General features: G+C 39.1%; 1 protein-coding gene across 9 annotated transcripts in view; it reads left to right on the forward strand.

Annotated features, from left to right (window-relative positions):
* Positions 1-22,694, forward strand: part of LOC126354889 (general transcriptional corepressor trfA-like) — a 104,450-nt gene that overhangs the window by 17,903 nt on the left and 63,853 nt on the right. For 5 of the 9 annotated variants that reach the window (XM_050004941.1, XM_050004943.1, XM_050004939.1 and 2 more), the window contains exon 1: positions 421-525. The exons of the other annotated variants lie outside the window; for them this stretch is intronic. The gene's annotated coding sequence lies outside the window, so the exon portion shown is untranslated. Of the gene's footprint in view, positions 1-420; positions 526-22,694 lie in introns of those variants that run through there. 9 annotated transcript variants of the gene reach the window in all.

A 22,694-nucleotide genomic window follows, 5' to 3' on the forward strand; every position in this document is an offset into this window, starting at 1 on the left:
TGTTTGAGTTGATTATAATGGGCACCATAGTCAAAATTAAAGTGGTGTATTTGTCATAAATAATTGTTTATGCTACTGATAGGTACAGTTCTTGCTTGTACTGAGGGTTAGAAACTACTTAAATATAGTACAAAAAATGCGCTATGTAGCTACAGGTTCGATGTGTGCCCTGTTACATTGATTATAATTTTTGTTTTGATTTTATTTGGAGACACAGGCTGTACAGAAATATGTAAGGTTCCTATGTCACTTTTAAGTGTTTGAGAGTATGTTTGACTGCACAGAAAAGAAGCCTTAGATGTTGTTTAATGCTTTGTTCAGGGAGGTTGATAGTCATTGTAGTGTGGGTAATAACCACTACTGTGTGTCAGTTACTTTGTACATTAAGCAAATTTAGTATTTGTCCATGCATTGCAGGAGGTACACATGAGGTGAAAGTGGGAGACTGAAGTTTCAGCAGCGTCACATCTGTAAAACTGCCTTTCAAACTTGGCCATCAATCAGTTTTTCAAAACATATCTGAACGTAAGTGTGATTGTAAAATCTTAACAGGAGCTCGCTAATGTTTAATTACTGCATACAATACCGGTATTTCACAATTTAGTTGAAACCACTTCCAGGCTAATTAATCGAGTAGACTTACAAGCATGATTACGAAGTGCATGCACTTGCATGGTGGTTGGTTTCTTTTCTCCATTTTACCGTTACCAAACTAAAAAGTAGGTTATCTGATGCTACTGCTTGTCGTGCCCCTTTTCCCTTCTGTAGAAATAAAATAAACCTTTCGTGTGTAGGTGGTTGACCCAGTTTTTCACTTACGTTCATTTTCACAATCTGGCATTGAAGTAGGTTCTAATAAGGCAAATAGAATAATTTTTCACAGGAACTGTGAGTTACTGCCCAACTTCTAAAATCAGCAATGCTAGTGAGTATTGTACTCATATATGAGAACAGTTATGTGTTGTAGGTGAAAATCCGTGTTCCAAGTTTAGCATCTAGAATTAACTTTGGCAATGGTGATATTAATAGTGTTAGATATTGATTAGTTAGGAGTACTCAAAAGATTCTTCTTTTAGTGGTGATTGTGATTAACTCATACGCTCATTGTTTTATTCATAAATTTAATAATTGTTAGGATTAGATACTCTCTCTCTCTCTCTCTCTCTCTCTCTCTCTCTCTCTCTCTCTCTCTCTCTCTCTCTCTCTCTCTGTGTGTGTGTGTGTGTGTGTGTGTGTGTGTGTGTGTGTGTGTGTGTGTGTGTGTGTGGTGCACATTTCTGTTCTTTTTTACACTTTGATAAGTAGTGCCTCTCATCTCCTGTAATTAAAGTAACAATTTTATGTTTTGGAATGAAATAACTAGGCTCATAAATTTGTTACACATCCAGTGTACACTGCAGCTGAATTAGAGACCTACCTCATAACATGTAAGCATCTCTTATGCCCTGTTATCTGTGGTGTAATGTGTTGAAACTTGGGACTCCATGAGATGTTGAAGTATTGGGTAGCAATCCTCATTCATGACAGCTGAACCACTGCCTACAGGTTACAGTGATTTGTTGGATATTCATATCAGGTGTACAAATCTTGCTCAGTATCATCCCGGATGTTATCTATTTTAATTTCAGATGACTTGGGGGGAGGAACATAAGCGCCCTCATGCAAATGATGGGATCCACAAAACAATCAAACACAATTTTCGACTGACAGGGTGGTACTTTCTTTTTTTTTTCCAGGAGATAATAACATAAGTAAATGAGAGGCACATTTTGTTCCATTTAAAGAAATTCCCCCCACCCTCACCCGACAGGCACATAAATATGTGAAGTTCAAGTGATGCCCTGCTGGCAGGTGTATTATCTCCTGTTCTTTTCGTCAATCTGAGCACATTTTTCCTCCCTTTGAATGCTCATTGGCAGCATTGCTGGACCTATTACGGTCTATTTCCTGTTCTCTGAATGGCAGCAGAGGTAAATTTTTGGGACAGTGCCTTGTGTACCCACTCTACAGTGAGGTTTTCATTTTGGGTGGTAATGGCTACTGGGTCATTCCATGTCAAATCAACCAATTGTACTACATGATTGAACCATGACCCCTCAGATTTGGATGATTTTTCCAGGTAATGTACCCGCTAACACTAGTGTAAAATTGAAATTTCAAATTTTTCTGACCTTCTGTTTTTGAGTTTCAACAGTTTAAAAATAAAAAACAGTCTGTTTTTGATCAATCGATGATTGTTTTAAAATGCTGTAGCTCAAAAACTATACAAACTAAAGAGCTCAAACTTGCGCCATTGTTTTCCTCTAAAAATTACCTTCCATTTGATATGTAACATGACTATGCTACCTAAATCTGAAAATTTTAAACTATTCCAAAAAAAAAAAATTTCGAATTTCCAAAATATGTACTCTCGGATTTTTTATAAAAATTATGTATGTTGTCCAGTCTGACTGACTACATGCATGCACAGTTTCAAGATGGGATCTCAATGGGTTCTTGTATAAAATAATATTTTACTACCACAATATACACTAGTGAAGTGAAAAGCAGACTATTTCCAGGCTGTGAATACTAAGGTAGGCCTATGTAATTCTAACAAACTTAAATTATTATATTAGCCTTTTTCCCAACATTACCCTCTTGTTGTTTGTTAATTCATTAAATTATATAGTGTTGTTTTAATTTAATGTTTGATTCTTTTGACAATGCCTCAGAAGGAAGTGAACATATTTTAATTGGTGATATACGTGCTACAGGTTAACATTTTGAATAAAGCCACTCACCTTCATCCTTAGTTGTAAAAGGCAGAGATTATCTTTTTCTTGGTTTTCCAGTGTTACTTGTAATCATTTACAAGTTCCTTGTATTAGAAATTGGCACATAAGTAAATTCACTTGGGAAAAAGATTAACTTGTTGATATTTGCATGGATAGAACTGTATTTCTAATACTAATTGGTATTTAGAAAGTTAATACACATGGTATTTATACAACTTAGTGTTTAGTGAGGATAGGTGTAACATAATTTAAACATGCTGGTTTTCCAAAGCAAGAGAAGACAACTTCATTTCTTTAGCACTTTAAGTGTAGGTTCTTCCTGTAGCTGTTATTGGATTTGCTGTTTGTAAAATAGTGTTTCCTGGGACATCTAATATATCTCTTGGTTATGGATAGTAAAAAGACTGGGCTGGACCCTTTGGGTGTAAAAAAAATGTATTCGGTACATGTCATTGTATTTTTCTTCAATGCATTGTGGCCACAAAGAGTCACAACATGCTACTGTCACAAAACCAGCAACAATATTTTCCATATGTGACGGTTTTATTTGGTTCAGTGTTGTCACATATTCAAGAGACTCATCCAGACTAAAATGATAAGACATGACAGTAATTTGACTGTTTGTGCAGTGTTTGTATGAGTGAAACTTTGTGTTCCCACAATCGCTTTTGATTCACTAAACTGAGGAAGTAAGTATTCTTTGGTCAGTTCATAGTCTTCTGTTGTGCAATATTCAGTCAGTGTTTTTTATGTTTTCCATGGCAAATACATAAAGTGATTTGGGCGTTAAGATTTGTTGGTCATATGGCCTTTGTAAGCTGGCTTTAGCAGCTAGCCGCTTAACAGTTCCACCAAGGCCATCGCATGCACTCTTGCCATGGGATGTTGCAAAGAACTCCCATTCTGCCTCAAATTCAAAATCAGTTTTATGTAAACACAAATTAAGGAAGTTTTTGTTGTTTTTATATTGTGCAGTGCTGCCATCAGAAAAGTAAGTGATCTTTTTAAGTGCAAAGGGCAAGTTTTGCTTAATGATTCCTAGCAGTTTTTTCTGGGGTACAGAGAAAGTGACTGTATTATGTTTCAGGCAATCTGGTATGAAGACATACTGAAGATGTTTTAGTTTTCCCGCCCATTTGTAATTATGATCAAAGGATGCAGTGTAGCTTGGGTGGTAGTCCTGTGGAATGATTGTATTTAATCTTGTAGTACTAAAGTGTAGTTTTCTGCAAAATCGCAGTTGGTTACTTCATGGTCTTCAGTTAAATTGTCCTTGATTTCGCTGTAGGTATTCTTTCTGCTGACTAGCTATAAATGAATGAGTTTTTACCTTCATTAGAGTGTCCAAAAACTCACCTGTAAAGTCATCAGTACTATTTACTACAGTTTCCATCAAACACCTATCTACAGTTACCCACTTTTTGTAGGTAACTTCATCAATCATATCGTCAGTGACCTTTGCATTCAATAGATCTTTAAGTCTAGAGACACCAGGACATTCTTTACAAATATCCATAAAACATTGTTGCGATGGTGGATTGCACATCCTCTTGACTGGACAGGAATGATAAGATTTCAGAACAGTTTTATCTCCATCCAAAACAAAATTTTGCATCTTAGACCATTCTCTCTCTCTCTCTCTCTCTCTCTCTCTCTCTCTCTCTCTCTCTCTCTCTCTCACACACACACACACACACACACACACACACCCAATTTTGTTTGCGGGGATCTTTTCCTTAAATAATTGGTATATTTCTTGCAAATTTGCCAACAGTAGCCCCTTTTGAACCTGGATCTTTACATCTTTATTTCTTATGGTCACATGATCTTTTTTCCCCGGCATTATTCTACTAACGTTGTCAGGATTGTAGAAGTCTTTAACAGTCAGCAATATTCTCATTTAGAGTTCTTCCCGGTTTAGGATTAGGATTTGAGAAAATTACTTTTGCTTTTACTAACAGTTTTACTTCACGAGCCATGTAGTTTGTCACTCCAAATTCTTCTTCTATTTTCTGACAGCTCCAACTCATAGGTAGGATAGTCAAAATTGTCATATTTTCACTTCTTTTTGTTGTTTGAGCAGACTTTTCTTTTAACTGTTGAATAATCTCAGATTCTTCAGGGTTCTATTCTGGTAGTAAGTTCTTTTCCAAGATAGACTATATTTTATAGAGTTTTTTCTTTGTATAGATAGGCACAGCAAACATTTTCTTCTTTAGTGGTGACTCGCCAATGAGTTCCAGTGACTTGTTCAAATAGTCTACAGAAGATTGAGGATCAATAAAAGAATGGTTTACATTTTCGCTACTGCAAGGTAAAACTACTTCTTCTGTTTCATGTCTGTCACTAACCTTTTTCCTACATACATCACATATTTTCATGCCACTAATGATTCCTAAGTCTAGAGAGCACATCCAGTCTGTTACATTTCTTAGTGATTGTTGATGGTCTTTCTTATGTTGTTCTTCTTTAAAAGGGTTACAACATTTAGCAGCAATAATCACCCAATTCTTCTGAGATGCCATTTCTGTAAGTTAACAAATTCTACTATCAAAAAGTGTGTGTTTATTTAAACACACACACACAACTTACATAACTACATTTCTATTATTTGGAAAATTCTAGAAAAAATAAATATAGTAAATAATCATGTTTTATGATGTTTGATATATTATCACATACACGACATGGCGTACACTAAGACTACACCGCTCTATACTAGATCACTTGGACAACTGAACACTAAAACACAGTACAATATAGAGCACATCAGTTTTTTTGCTATGATTATTTCATACACATTTAATGTAGGGTCGAGGCCCTACTTACGGCCATATTAATGACATGTTTTTAGGTTTTATCATGTTTAACTTGTAGGAAATGAAAATATAATACATAGTCTTACCTCTCAATGAATTAAGTTTCTTCTGATGCTTTGTACAACATGTAGAATACAAAAACAGATTGTGTGTTGCTTAAAGAAAAACACTACAAAACTCAACATCTGCAACCCAGATCTTTTCATTAAATGGCTACTCCAAACAAGACCAAACAAAGAAATTTTTCTATAGACAATTGAATAGCACATTTCATATTGCTCATTATAATCTATGGTAGGACTGGCTGGTATTCCAAAGGAGCTTAAAATTGCACCCGTTAGATCAAGGTGGCCATAAGTGGGGTAGTGGCCAAAACTAGAGCCTTGTCCCTATATGAAAATCTCACATTTTTATAAAAAAAAGTGAATGTCGTATAAAATCATAAGACTCTTAAGTTATAATTTTTTGTGTTTCATTCTCACAATAAAGTATCATTTAATGAATTAACGGACAATAAGAGGGTAAAGTTGCATAAAAGACTAACATAATAATTTAAGTTTGTTAGGATTATATAGTGGTAGTCTTCAGTCCTTAGACTGGTTTGAGGCAGCTCTCCATGCTACTCTATCCTGTGCAAGCTTCATCATCTCCCAGTTCCTATTGCAGCCTACATCCTTCTGAAGCTGCTTAGTGTATTCATCTCTAGGTCTCCCTCTATGATGTTTACCCTCCTCACTGCTCTCTAATACTAAATTGGTGATCCCTTGATGCCTCAGAACATGTCCCTTCTTCTAGTCAAGTTTTGCCACGAACTCCTCTTCTCCCCAATTCTGTTAAATACCTCCTCATTAGTTATGTGATCCACCCATCTAATCTTCAGCATACTTCTGTAGCACCACATTTCGAAAGCTTCTATTCTCTTCTTGTCCAAACTATTTATCGTCCATGTTTTCACTTCCATACATGGCTACACTCCACACAAATACTTTCAGAAATGGCTTCCTGACACTTAAACCTATACTCGATGTTAACAAATTTCTCTTCTTCAGAAATGCTTTCCTTGCCATTGCCAGTCTACATTTTATATCCTCTCTACTTCCACCATCAGTTATTTTGTTCCCCAAATAGCAAAACTCCTATACTACTTTAAGTGTCTCATTTCCTAATCTAATTCCCTCAGCATCACCTGACTTAATTCAACTACATTCCATTATCCTCGTTTTGCTTTTGTTGATGTTCATCTTATACCCTCCTTTCAAGACACTGTCCATTCCGTTCAACTGCTCTTCCAAGTCCTTTGCTGTCTCTGACAGAATTACAATGTCATCGGCGAATCTCAAAGTTTTTATTTCTTCTCCATGGATTTTAGTACCTACTCCGAATTTTTCTTTTTTTTCCTTTACTGCTTGCTCAATATACAGATTGAGTAACATCGGTGAGAGGCTACAACCCTGTCTCACTGCTTCCCTTTCCTGCCCCTTGACTCTTACAAATGCCATCTGGTTTCTTTACAAATTGTAAATAGCCTTTCGCTCCCTGTATTTTACCCTGTCACCTTCAGAATGTGAAAGAGAGTACTCCAGTCAACATTGTCAAAAGCTTTCTCTATGTCTACAAATGATAGAAATGTAGGTTTGCCTTTCCTTAATCTATTTTCTAAGATAATTCGTAGGGTCAGTATTGCCTCACGTGTTCCAACATTTCTAGGGAATCCAAACTGATCTTCCCCGAGGTCGGCTTCTACCAGTTTTTCCATTCGTCTGTAAAGAATTCGTGTTAGTATTTTGCAGCTGTGGCTTATTAAACTGATAGTTCTGTAATTTTCACATCTCTCAACACCTGCTTTCTTTGGCATTGGAATTATTATATTCTTCTTGAAATCTGAGAATATTTCGCCTGTCTCATACATCTTGCTCACCAGATGGTAGAGTTTTGTCAGGACTGGCTCTCCCAAGGCCGTCAGTAGTTCCAATGGAATGTTGTCTACTCCCGGGGCCTTGTTTCGACTCAGGTCTTTCAGTGCTCTGTCAAACTCTTCACGCAGTATCTTATCTCCCATTTCATCTTCATCTACATCCTCTTCCATTTCCATAATATTGTCCTGAAGTACATCGCCCTTGTATAGACCCTCTATATACTCCTTCCACCTTTCTGCTTTCCCTTCTTTGCTTAGAACTGGGTTTCCATCTGAGCTCTTGATATTCATGCAGGTGGTTATCATTTCTCCAAAGGTCTCTTTAATTTTCCTGTAGGCAGTATCTATCTTCCCCTAGTGAGATAAGCCTCTACATCATTACATTTGTCCTTTAGCCATGCCTGCTTAGCCATTTTGTGCCTTGGTATTCATAGCCTAGAAATAGTCTGCTTTTCACCTCACTAGTGTGTATAGTGGTAGTAAAATATTATTTTATACAAGAACCCATTGAGATCCCATCTTGAATTTTTGCATGCATGTAGTCAGTTAGACTGGACAAAACATACAATTTTTATAAAAAAAAATCTGAGGATACGTATTTTGGAAATTTCAAAAAATGTTTTTTTGGAATAGTTTAAAATTTTCAGATTTAGGTTGCATAGTCATGTTACATAACAAATTGGAGGTAATTTGTAGAGGAAAACAATGGCACAAGTTTGAGCTCTCTAGGTTGTATAATTTTTGAGCTACAGCATTTTAAAACAATAATTGATTGATCAAAAAGAGACGGTTTTTTATTTTTAAATCCTCAAAACTCAAAAACCAAAGGTCAGAAATATTTGAAATTTCAAATTTACACTAGTGTTAGTGGGTACATTACCTGAGTTACTGTATAATTTTTGTTGTGCTAGGGCCCATCTAGATAAAGTTAAAATTACCAGACATGGCAGTTGATTGTTTTTGACGGCTGCCCATGAATTTGGTACCCATGATACATCCTTGCTAATGTGGTAACACTTCACTGTCATGCCAGTGTCCCATACCAGGTCTGATGACATCCTTGACGTATGACTGCTGAAGTAATTGCAGTGTTCTCTCTCCAACAGAGCAGCTATCTCTAATTCAGTTGTTTCTGTTTTATAAATTATTCATGAATTTCAAGTTATTAGTGTTGTAGTTATTCTTTTTACTGCATCGTGTAAAAGGATTTTCCATGTAGGAACTGGCTTTCTTTCTCCTCGGAACTGTTTTCAAAACTATAAAGATTTTTGTTGATTTTGTTACTTCTCCTTTCAGGATCTGTTTTATGTTGTGTGTAAATTAAGAATATGTTATGTGTTTAAGGGAAGCTAAAATTCATTATCTGTTGAATTAATGTGAATATGACAAGTAAGGTACAAACATAGAACAATATTGTTACTTCAGTGTCTTGCAAAGTAAAGTTTTTCATGGAAGAGGCTGTTTGGACAGAATGTGCTTTATGGAGAGAGAGGAAAAACAATGTAATTCCAAAAATTGCAAGATATTTGCCATAACATCAGAATTAAATTGTAGCTTGTGCTATAAATCCAAAATCATTAGTTGAACTTCATTGAGAATAGCTAGAGCGAGCTGCTGAGCAATTTTGTCAGGGTTTTCTGACCTTCACAAACTCTTCGTACAAAATATTATACATGGCTTTCACATTTTCAATAGTAGCTCAAATTCTGCCTTTGATGTGAGTATAGAAAGTTGTGACCCAAGTTATCATAGAATATATTTCATGCCTTCTGTAGGCTTTTTAGTTCAGAGGTCTGAGGAGAATGTAACCTCTTCTCATGTATGTGGGAATTAGAAAATACATTCATACAAGCCACTGTACGGTGCATGACGGAGGGTGCCTTGTACCTCTGCTAGTCATGTCCTTTCCTGTTCCAGTTGGAAATAGAGCGAGGGAAAAGACTGACTGCCTGCCTCTGTATGCACCCTACTTTATTTGGGCCCTTATGAATCTGAATATAACCTAAAACCTTTTGCTCCAACAAAGTTAAAAAAAGCAACACTCTTTGTGATCCTTACACGAAATGTGTGTCAGCAGCAGTAGAATTGTTCTGCAGTCAGATTCAAACACTGGTACTCTAAATTTTCTCAATAGTGTTCATCGAAAAGAATGTTGCCTTCGCTACAGGTTTTCCCATTTGAGTTCCCAGAGTATCTTCGTAACATTTGTTGTTCAAAACTGTCAGTAACAAATCTGGCAGCCCGCCTCTAAATTGCTTGGATGCCTTCCTTTAATCCGAGCTGGTGGTGATCCCAAATACTCCAGCAGTACTCAAGAATAGATTGCACTAGTGTCCTACATGCTGTCTCCTCTGTAGATGAACCACATTTTCCCAAAATTCTCCCAATAAATTGAAATTGACCACCCGCCTTTCCTACCACAATCCACACACACTTCTTACATTTCATATCACTGTGCAACATTACATCCAGATATTTAAATGATGTGACTGCCAAGCAGGACACTCTAATGCGGTATCCAAACATCACAGAATTTTTTTTCCACTCACCTGAATTAACGAAGACTTTTCTACAATTTTAGGTAGTTGCCATTCATCACACCAACTAGAAATTTTGTCAAAGTCATCTTATATCACCCTACAGTCATTCAGTTTTGACAGCTTCTGAAACACCATGCCAGCATTGGCAAACAACAACAGGTTGCTGCTCACCCTGCCCGCCAAGTCATTTGTATGTAGGTACTTATTTGATATGCTTGTACCTTAGTTAAGTCTCCAGCAGGGCAATGTGTCAAATGCTTTCCAAAAATTTTGAAATGTGGTATTTAAATGTTGCCTTTCATCCATAGTTTTCAGAATTAGTTTTGCAAGTTCTCTGTTTTCTAAAATGATCCAGCTTCTTGGTCTCAAGGGAATTTATTCTGTTTGAAGATTCTGTAGGAAACCGATGTTAAGGATACTGGTTTGTAATTTTGTGGGACTGTTGTTTTACCCTCCTTATATACAGGAGTCACATGCTCGTTTTTCCAGTCGCTTTGGACTTGGGCTAGAGGTTAATGATGATTGCAAGCTATGTAAGGGACCAATGCCATACACTACCAAAAACTGAATTGGGATTCCGTCCAGTCCTGGTGACTTACTTGTTTTAAATCTTTCAGTTGTTTCTCTACACCAGGAATGCATGTTATCATGTTCTACAAATGGGAGTCTAACTGATGATCAGATGGTATGTTTGTGTGATTCTCCTGCATGTAAGATTTCTTAAATGTGTAATTTAAAACTTAAACTTTTGTTTTCTTATCTTCAAGTGCGACACCAATGTGGCCAATGAGTGACTGGGTGGAAGCCTTCGATCCCCTTAGAAATTTTACATATGACCAGAATTTTCTCGGGTTCTCGGCCACATCTTTTGCTGCAGTTGTATGCTTCACACAAATCTTTTTACATATGCTTGAATCTCTGTTGTCATTTGCGTGTACCGTTTTAAATTGATAGTGCAACGGCCTTTGCTGCACATCTTTTCTGAATTGCGTTGTTAAACCATGGTGAGTCTCTACCACTCAGAATATGCTTAATGTGCACATAGTTCTTCAAACTCTAGCAGAAACATTCACCTAGAATTCATTACTGGTTATTAACTTCCATAACAATAGTTACTATAATGACATAATGATCACTGGTCTCTGTCTCTATATTGATGGTATCATGAAGATCTGGTTTGTTTGTAGCTGCAAAGATATTTCCACTATGTGTGGGCTGCTAGACTAGCTGCTAAAGACAATTTTTAGAAAAATTGTGAAAAGTATGAGATGTACCGGTAAAATAATGTCTGAGGTGCTGGAGCCGTGAAGAATGCTTTTACATGAGATCACTGGCACTGCATGCACTGGCATGCAGCGTGGATCCTCCCCTTGAAATGCCTACCAACCCCAACTTACTGTAACACCCAGTCTTCACCGGGCAGCTGTTTGTGATTGAGTCCCCCCTCGCTTCTCCTGCCAGGTGCGAGTTATATGCAGTGATCGGGGGGGGGGTTATTCTTTATTTATTTTTTTGCACTACCCTCATTGACATTTATCAGTAGTTATGCAAAGTCTATGGACTATAATGTATAGATGTCAAAAATGTGGAAAGTGGTTCAGAGAATTAAAGGATGGACGTACAGATGTCAATTTTGAACAGCATTCTGGTCGGCCTTCTGTTACAGCCAAAAAAGTTACAAAAATCGAGAAATAAATGCTTGAAGGTCAGTATGTGATGGTTCACAAGCTATATGAATGGATTCATGAAGCCATACCAAGCGGGAAAGCGCCGGTAGATAGGCACTATGAATAAAACACACACACAGAATTTCGAGCTTTCGCAACCGGCGGCTGCTTCGTCAGGAAAGAGGGAAGGAAGAGGAAAGATGAAAGGATGTGGGTTTTAAGGGAGAGGGTAAGGAGTCATTCCAATCCCGGGAGCGGAAAGACTTACCTTAGGGGGAAAAAAGGGTAGGTATATACTCGCGCGCACACACACATACACGCATATCCATCCATACATACACACACACAAGCAGACATATTTAAAGGCAAATAGTACGGGCAGAGATGTAAGTCAAGGCGGAAGTGTGGAGGCAAAGATGATGTTGAATGACAGGTGAGGTATGAGTGGCAGCAACTTGAAATTAGCGGAGATTGAGGCCTGGTGGATAATGAGAAGAGAGGATATATTGAAGGGCAAGTTCCCATCTCCGGAGTTCGGATAGGTTGGTGTTGGTGGGAAGTATCCAGATAACTCGGACGGTGTAACACTGTGCCAAGATGTGCTGGCCGTGCACCAAGGCATGTTTAGCCACAGGGTGATCCTCATTACCAACAAACACAGTCTGCCTGTGTCCATTCATGCGAATGCCTTTGACCATGTACACCTTCCGCGTTACAGGACTGGAGTAGGTGCGATGGGAGGATGCATAGGACAGGTTTTACACAGGGGGCGATTGCAAGGGTAGGAGCCAGAGGGTAGGGAAGGTGGTTTGGGGATTTCATAGGGATGAACCAAGAGGTTACGAAGGTAGGTGGACGGCGGAAAGATACTCTTGGTGGAGTGGGGAGGATTTCATGAAGGATGGATCTCATTTCGGGACAGGATTTTAGGAAGTCGTATCCCTGCTGGAGAGCCACATTCAGAGTCTGATCCAGTCCCGGGAAGTATTCTGTCACAAGTGGGGCACTTTTCCCCAAAAGTGAGAGGTTCTGGGTTTGAGGGGATGAGGAAGTGGCTCTGGTTATCTGCTTCTGTACCAGGTCGGGAGGGTAGTTGCGGGATGCGAAAGCTGTTTTCAGGTTGATGGTGTAATGGTCCAGGGATTCAGGACTGGAGCAGATTCGTTTGCCACGAAGGCCTAGGCTGTAGGGAAGGGACCGTTTCATATGGAATGGGTGGCAGCTGTCATAATGGAGGTACTGTTGCTTGTTGGTGGGTTTGATGTGGACGGATGTGCGAAGCTGGCCATTGGACAGATGGAGGTCAACGTCAAGGAAAGTGGCATGGGATTTGGAGTAGGACCAGGTGAATATGATGGAACCAAAGGAGTTGAGGTTGAAGAGGAAATTCTGGAGTTGTTCTTCACTGTGAGTCCAGATCATGAAGATGTCATCAATAAATCTGTACCAAACTTTGGGTTGGCAGGCTTGGGTAACCAAGAAGGCTTCCTCTAAGCGACCCATAAATAGGTTGGCATACGAGGGGGCCATCCTGGTACCCATGGCTGTTCCCTTTGATTGTTGGTATGTCTGTCCTTCAAAAGTGAAGAAATTGTGGGTCAGGATGAAGCTGGCTAAGGTGATGAGGAAAGAGGTTTTAGGTAGGTTTCCCATGTGGAAGTTTCTTTCTATTTTATTTGATCCATGAAGTCAGTGAGATTACGATTGAGAAGATTTTTATTGAATGTTTGTTGTATTGCAAGGTGTGTGCAAGGTGGGTCACTGAAATGTTCAACGAAGACCAAAAACTGCAACATGTTCAAGCGGCCCATGGATTCCTGGAGCACATGCAGAACAAGTTGAGAAATTTTTGGTTTCACTTGGGGTACACTACTCATAAGGAAAAGTCTCGTCGGTGGCAGCATTCAGATTCCTCAAAGCCATGAAAGTTCAGACAAAAATTGTGGCCAGTGCATTCTTTGACAAAAAAGGTGTTTCGTTGTGAGAGAACATGCCTAAGGGTACAACAAAAAATGCTGCTCACTACTCTGAGACTTAAAAACAACTGCACCATGTCATTCAAAGTCAAAGGAGGGGAATGCTGTTGAAAGAGTATGTTCTCATCGTGACAGCACTCTTACCCCGTCCTGCCCATGCAACAGTTGATCTCGTGACCCATTCCGGATGGTACAACTGCTCTCATCATTGCCCAGATTTAAACCTAGTGATTTTCTTATGTTTCCTGAGTTGAAGTCACACCTGGTGGAACACATTTCCATACTGATAATGAATCAAAAATTGAGGTCGAGCGAGCACTACCCATGCAACATGCTGGGAGAGTAGTTTGCCAAGGGTATACAAAAAATAACCAAATGCAGGGGGCATGAGATATTTTGCATTTGCAAGGTGGGGTACTAAGTAGAAAAGGTTAGGAACCACTGTGGTAACCAAGTATAAGCAGTGAGCAGTCCAGTGAAGACTTTATTTGTAGACGGTTGTATTATTAGCTGTGCCACCTAAGTATTACACCCTCACTCCCTCAGCTCTTCAATTTCAGTTGACACTTCAGAGACCGGAAGATTAGGTACAAAAGACAAGTTTTTAACAGATAAAACCGTGCACACTCATTTTAATTGTCTAGGTATGGCACCTTTGATTAGTAATCGAAACATCCTCAGTCCCGTGTTTGAAATCAATGTCGGCTTAAATTTGAATTAACAATCAGCATTGGTGTCTGAAGACTTCTGGCATAAGAAGTCACCCTCATTCTGCCAATGGCCTTGTCAAAGAGGGTGGAGGAGTGGACAGAGGATCAGGACACACTCTCAGCCTTGGGGTTAGAAACTGTCCCTAACGATGGAAGAATCAGGAATGATCAAGTACAGGAGGACGCAGAAGGCTATGGAAATCACTGCATTAAAGACACATAACATGTATTCCATAGCACACTTGATCTAAAATGGAAGAAGTGTCATGACGATCTCTACATTTGCAAAAGAATCGAGAATAGTCCCCCATTTGGATTACCAGGAGGCGATTGCCAAAGCGGAGATGACTGTGAGAAAAAGATTAAATAACCAGCGAAAGGATAATATTCCATGACTCGGGGTGTGGATTGTTAGAAGCTTGAACGTGGCTGGGAAATTAGAAAATCTGAAAAGGGAAATGCAAAGGCACAATCTAGATATGTAGCAGTCATCAAAGTGAAGGGGAAAGAAGACAAGGATGTGTGGTCAGGTGAGTGTAGTGTAATCTCAATAGCAGCAGGTAATGGTATCATCAGAGTTGGATTAGTTATGAATAGGAAGGAAGGGCAGAGAGTGTGTTGATGTGAACAGATCAGTGATTGGTTTGTTCTCATCAGAATTCACAGCAAACAAACACCGACAATGGTAGTTCAGGTATACATACTTACATTGCAAGCTCAAGATGAAGAGAGAAAGTAACTATATGAGGATAATGAAAGGGTAATACAGTAAGTAAAGGGAGATGAAAATCTAATAGTCATGGGTGACTGGAATGCAGCTATAAGGAAAGAAGTAGAAGAATGGGTTACAGGAGAATATGGGCATGGGACAAGAAATGAAAGAGGAGAAAGACTAATTGAGCTGTGCAATAAATTTACTCTGTCCAAGAAACACGAGAGGAGGTTGTATACTTGGAGAAAACCATGTGATATGAGAAGATTTCGATTAGTTTACATCACGGTCAGGCAGATATTCCAAAATCGGATACTGAACTGTAAGGGTACCCAGGAGCAGATATAGACTCAGATCACAATTTAGTAGTGACGAAGAGTAGGCTGAAGTTTAAGAGATTAGTTAGGAAGAACCAATGTGCAAAGAAGGTGGGTTATGGAAGTACTAAGGAATGCCAAACATGCTTGATGTTCTCTGACAGGTTGTATATGCTCCAGGACAACCAGGAAAAACCTGGGAACTTTTTCATCCTGTAGAAAACGGGGAATTTTTCGTTGTTTTAGTTTTTGGTTAAGTTTTCGTAGTTTGACTGGTAAGAATTGATGCTGTAACAGACTTTTACTTTAGCCTGTTATTGTAAATGAATACTGCAGCAGTAAAACATCAATGAGAAAAAAAAAGTAAGTTGTAAAGGAAATGCACCATTTAAAGCAACAGAAGGCGGCACACACACAAGCGCCTGCAAACAGCAAAATGAGTCAAAGGCTTCAGAACAAAGACTATGCAATACTTCATAACAACAAACTGCTCTCGGTGGGTCTTGGGTTAACATTGGATTTGTTTGAGCAGTTGCCAGTGGGCTTACGGGTGCACAGTCGAGTTGCGTACGAGCGTTACCTTCTCCTGTTTCCGGCTACTTGAAGTGTGGCTGTTAGCTGTATCCAAGGTAACTAGACATGAGCTGTATCAGCAGTAGCAATAAGCAGCCAGTTGCTACCCAGAAAGAATTTTTCTGGGACACCCAAGCTGCCAGATCGCACATGCACAAAACAGTCTGAATTTTAGTGAGATGAGGGGTAGTCTCCATTTGAACCGTGCTTACTGTTTACGGATTTTGCTGCTTTCTCTTATTTTACAGCTCTCAAGAACAAAATGGATTTGTGTGGTCTGAAGCTATAGAGTGAATTAAAATATTCACATAATTACAGAATGCTAAAATGCGTTGTTAGTTTCAGTTTTCTGATTTAATTTCCAGGGTTTTGACTGTCTGGTATTAATCTCCTTGCAGAACAGTGAAGGTATTGTTGTTGATTTGCTAAAATAAATTGACTTTAATTAATCTATCCCGCAGAGGCAATCAATTTATCTGAAACACTATTGGCTAGTGTCAGCTGTTTGTGGAATTTCTAATGCACTTTTGGGACATATGAGATAATGCCATAATAAAGAACTAAACATGAGATGGTAATACAGTACTAGTACTCCAAGAAAATTTGCATTCTGAAAACCACACTGAAAGTTTGTCAAGTTGGGGGCTACTTCTTTGTGAATCTGGACATACGATTTTTGTTTTTGTTTTTGGGGGGGGGGGGGGGAGGGGGGGTTCATCAGTCGACTGACTGGTTTGATGCGGCCCACCATGAATTCCTTTCCTGTGCTAACCTCTTCATCTCAGAGTAGCACTTGCAACCTACGTCCTCAATTATTTGCTTGACGTATTCCAATCTCTGTCTTCCTCTATAGTTTTTGCCCTCTACAGCTCCCCTCTAGTACCATGGAAGTCATTCCCTCATGTCTTAGCAGATGTCCTATCATCATGTCCCTTCTCCTTATCAGTGTTTTCCAGATATTCCTTTCCTCTCCGATTCTGCGTACAACCTCCTCATTCCTTATCTTATCAGTCCACCTAATTTTCAACATTCGTCTATAGCACCACATCTCAAATGTATCATCTCGAATGTATATGTTGTGCAATTTAGTATTGTTTACGAAATTCTGATGCCTTGGCGTATCCTCTGATGTCGTGTTTCATGTATGACGTAATGTAAGATCTCTTAATGCCATATACATAGGAACATATGGTGTACCTACATTATTGTAACTGTGCTGCCCACAGTAATGCCATTTTCTGCTGCTCTCTGACAACAGCTGAAACGAGTTCTAACAGGTTGCAGAAAAATATTGCGATTGGTCATTTTGAAAAGCATAACTTTCAAAGTACATTTTATTTTACGCAACATGAGTTACATTACGTGTTCAAATGTGCTTTGAATTTCTTAAATCACAGAGCGTTTGATTTTCATTTAAAGCTTAATACTTTGAGAGCCCGATACTTAGGTTTTCATGCCTGGAAGACCAGGCATTTACGTCATTACTTAAAACTTTACTGGCATATTTGTATGATGTATCAAAGTGTAACATACACAAAAAAGACAAATGTTATATGTGAAAGCTTAGCTCTTCTTGTACCTATTCTACGTACATTATTTTATACCATTAACTTCTCCTATTTGTGTGTTTGCGCTACGTAATTGTTGTTGCTACAGGCTGACTACATCAGACATCCTATACTCTAAATCACTACCTTTACATGTGACGTATCTTCTGAAACACAAAAACCAAATTTTGGAAACTGTTTTTTGCTTTCATGTTTACATGTTTAGGTCTGAAGTGGATTTGCTAGCCCAGTGAACTACAGCGCCTGAGAAACAGCAGATATAGTTTATGATTTAGTCAGCACAGTCGCTATTTCTCTTCAATTAGACAAGGTTACAAAGCTTCAGTCTAATATTTCTATTTAGCCTTCGCTGTACAAAAAGCCGCCCTGTCAACATTAAGCCACATGTGGTAGCTGTACAGTCTGAGCTGCTTTGCCACGGTTTGCACTTCTCTCCCCATCAGAAGTTCTAGTCCTCTCTCGGGCATGGGTGTGTGTGTTGTGCTTAGTGTAAGTTAGTTTAAGCTAGATTCAGTAGTGTGTAAGCCTAGGGACTGTTGACTTCAACAGTTTGGTCCCATAGGAACTTAACCACCACTCATCAATATTAGCTGAAATTTTTAAAAACGAGACAAAACCTGACATCCCATGCACGTTTTAATACCGGCTGCATTTACATGAGAGTGAAAAATAGATTGCAAAACTGGAAAACTGGCATCCAGAAGCAGATGTCCAGAATCGATTTTGAAGTGTTTACATGACCACCCAGAAGCGGTATTGGGAGATTGGTTTACAAAATCCGGTAAATGCGATGAATATCTGCTATCATCAGGTGGCGAGATCACATGACGGACGAGCTATGATTGGCTTACAAAAGCGCATCACATTCTCGATTTCAATACTTCGGAAACTACTGTTTTGTGTTTGGTGGAATTCGACTGTATACTTTAATAATATGAAAATATGCATTGTATATGTAGCTGCAAATCAAAGATCTTTCAAAATGCTTTGAGAGGTTCTATGCCAATGTATAAAACCTTAACCATTCAAAATAGTGTTAAGTTTTACGATCCCGAGGGAAACTATTGTGTCCTTAACGCAAAAAACATATTTTCACCTAGCAGAAGGTGTATTTTTGACTGGGAGAACCAGTAAAAACCAGGAATTTTTTTTCCTCGTCTGCGTATACGTGCTGTCTAAGGCTGTAGATATAACAATAAGGAATAGCTCAGCAGGCAGTACAGTTGAAGAGGAATGGACATCTCTAAAAAGTGCAATCACAGAAGTTGGAAAGAAAAACTTGGTTACAAAGACAGTAACTGTAAGGAAATCATGTGTAACAGAAAAAACACTTCAGTTGATTGATGAAAGAAGGCATTATAAAAATGTTCAGGGGCATTCAGGGATACAGAAATACAAGCCACTGAGGAATGAAATAAATAAGAAGGCAGGGAAACTAAGATGAAATGGTTGCGTGAAAAATGAGATGAAATAAAAAAAGAGGACTGTCAGAAGAACTGACTCAGCATGTTGGAAAGTCAAAATAAACTTCAATGAAATTAAAAGCAAGTGTGGTAACAGGAATTCCACTGTTAAATGCAGAAGAGAGAACATTTAGGGTGGAAAGAGTACATTGAAGGCCTCTAGTAGGGGAAGATTTGTTTGATGTAATGGAAGAAGAAAAAGGAGTAAATTTAGAAGATATAGGGGATCCAGAATTAGAATCAAAATTGAAGTAAGCTTTGAAGGATTTAAGATCAAATAAGGCAGAAGGGATATATAACATTCCCTCAGAGTTCCTAAAGTCATTGGGAAAGTGGCAACAAAATGACTATTCACATTGGTGTGTAGAATGTGAGAGTCAGGTGACGTACCATCTGACATTTGGAAAAATATCATACACACAATTCCAATGACTGCAAGAGCTGCCAAGTTCAGGAATTATTGCACAATCTGCTTAACAGCTAATGCATTGAACTTCGCTGACAAGAATAATATACAGAAGCGTGGAAAAGAAAATTGAGGATGTTTTAAGTGATGATCAGTTCGGCTTTGGGAAAGATAAAGGTACCAGAGAGACAATTCTGACTTGGTTGATGATGGAAGCAAGACTAAAGGAAATCAAGGCGGCGCTCAATAGGATTTGTTGACCTGGAAAAATTGTTTGACAAGTGGTGCAAGATGTTTGAAAATCAGAGAATTTGAAATTCTGAGAAGGATAGGGGTAAGCTATAGGGGTAGACTGAAGAGTGAATGATCAAGAACAAAGTGCTAGGTTTAAAGAGGGTGTAACACAGGAATGTACAGGGTTTGTATAAAAAGTAATGAGACTGAGCTTGTGAATCAAAATTTGTTGTAGATACCACTAGAACCACTTAGTACTCGTCTATGTATGACCCTGGAGAGTCAACAACCAGCTGCATGTGAGATTTACATGTTTCAAACACTGCTGAGTCTGGGTTGGCTTTCAAAGCCCTCGCTGTGGCGGCTTGGAACTCCTCCAGGGTCCCGTTACGGTGTCCTTTCAGGGATGCTTTCAGTTTGAGGACATACAAAAGTCTGGCGGGGCCACATTGGGACTGTAGAGGCTGTGGGGAATCATTGGTCTCCCTTTCTTGACCAGGTAGCTGGCCACCATGAAGCAGGTGTGACATAGCGCATTGTCATAATGCAGTTTCCATCATTGGTCATGGCTGCCTGTACACGATAGACCCTGGCTTTCAGTTTCTTTAGTACTCTGCAATAAAAAGCACCATTGGCAGTTTGGCTTTGGGGCACAAACTCATGATGAGCCACACTCCTGACATTGAAAAACACAATCGGCAAGGCTTTCACCTTTGATTTGCTCACGTGAGCCTTTTTTTTTTTTATATGTGGGGGTGCTGCGTTGTGCCATTTGGCACTAATGTGCTTTGTCTGTGGACTGTACTGAAACAACCAGGTGTCATCTCCTGTGATGGTATTGTCTGAGAATTCTGGATCAGCTTCAAGGCTCTGGAGATTGTTTTGGCAGGCATGCATACATGCTTGCTTTTGAATGTCTGAGAAAATCTTTAGGACCATCATGGCGCAGATCTTCCTCATCGGTATTTCTTTGGTGATGATGTTGTGCACTGTCATTTTATAAAGTTTGAGGTCATCTGCTATCATCCTGACACTCATCCAATGCTCGGTGTTCAATAAAATATGCACACTGTCGATGTTTTTGTCAGTTCTGCTGGTTGACGGGCGTCTGGAGCGGTCCTTGTCCTCAAAGCTGTCCCAACCCTCTTTAAAGCTCTTCATCCAACTGAAAATCTGGCCTTTTGACAGGCATCATTGCTGTAGGCTTGCTGACACGTATCCAACGTTTCTGTACCCGATTTTCCTAGTTTCACACAAAGCTTTATGGCTAACCTTGCTTGATCGTTTGCTGCATGTTGTGCCATGACCAACTTCTTTGGGATGTGTCCACTCAATGCACAATGCTGCTGAGACAAGAGCTCGCAGGAAACTGGCACGCCGTGTGTTTTCGGCTAGACCCCCCTCCCCCACTGATCCCCCCCCCCCCCCCCCCCCAGGCGAGTGCAGTACAGTCGCATCAGCAAAAAATCAGTTTCATTACTTTTTATATAAACACTGTACTCTTTCGCTCCTACCGTTCAATCTGTACATCAAAGAAACTATGATGGAAATATAAGAAAGGTTCAAGAGTGGGATTAAAATTCAAGGTGAATTGACAGCAATGATAGATTTGCTAATGACATTATCATTTGCTGAATGGAAAGAACAGTGTAATGAGTACAGAATACGGATTGAGAGTAAATTGTAAGATGAAAGTAATGAGAAGTAGCAGAAATGAGAACAGTGAGAAACTTTAACATTACGATTGATGGTCACGAAGTAGATGAAGTTAAGGAATTCCACTACCTAGGCAGCAGAATACCCATGCCAGATGGAGCAAGGAGGACATCAAAAGCAGACAAGCACTGGCAAAAAGGTCATTACTAGCCAAGATAATGGTACTAGTTTCAAACATAGTGCTTAATTTGAGGAGGAAATTTCTGAGAATGCACGTTTGGAGCACAGCATTGTGATAGTGAAACATGGACAACAGGTAAACTGCAACAGAAAAGAATTGAAACATTTGAGATGTGGTGCTACAGATGAATGTTGAAAAATTAGATGGACTGATAAGGTAAGTAATAAAGAGGTTCTACACAGAATTGGAGAGGAAAGGAATATGTGGAAAACACTGACAAGAAGAAGGGACAAGGTGACAGGACATCTGTTAAGACGTGAAGGAGTGACTTCCATGGTACTAGATGGAGTTGTAGAGGACGAAGACTGTAGAGGAAAACAGATATTTGAACACCTCCAGGAAATAACTGAGGACGTAGGCTGCAAGTACTACTCTGAGATGAAGAGGATGGCACAGGAAAGTAATTTGTGACTGGCCACATCAAACCAGTGAGAAGACTGATGACTGAAATCAAAATTTTAATGATCAAGAACTGCCTCTTAGTGGTACTATTCTCAATTTTAGTCAGCTACATTCGAATGTTTTGTTTTTGATTAAAGGCTCATGATTGCCTGTTTTGTGGTAAGATCATGTTTTTAGATGTTCTAAAGTAAGTAAATAAAAAACACCATCTACACCTCTTTTTTTTTTTTATTGGCGACTTCGTGTTTGATCTGCTGGGAGGATCGTAACACCAAGTCGTCAATAAAAGATTGTGATCCAGATGATGCCTCCCCCCTCCCTCCTCCTCTTAAAAAAAAGTGAACCACCCATCACTACCTGATGGCTGCTCCTGTCCATAAAACACGCTTTTCAAGACAAGTCGACCAAAGAGTCTCCAACGCCCAGCAGCAGAGCAACATAGAGACATGGATTAATGATCATGATGTAGTGATGGTGGTTGCTGAAGTTAATAAATCCAGCAAGAAGGTTAGGACTGTCAAGGGCAAATAAGCAGTTGCCAGCATCCTAATTAGACAATGAATGGACATCATTCAATTCCAATACAATTATGGGCAATATTTAAATGGGTTTAAATCATTCTCTGGAGACGTATGTGCTGAGTAAGTTGATGAAGGATGGGAAGGACCCATCATGTCTTAAAAGACAAATTTTGGAGAAAGCATAGGAAGCAGATACT

This window comes from Schistocerca gregaria, chromosome 3 (assembly GCF_023897955.1).
Source record: "Schistocerca gregaria isolate iqSchGreg1 chromosome 3, iqSchGreg1.2, whole genome shotgun sequence".
Lineage (NCBI taxonomy): Eukaryota > Metazoa > Arthropoda > Insecta > Orthoptera > Acrididae > Schistocerca > Schistocerca gregaria.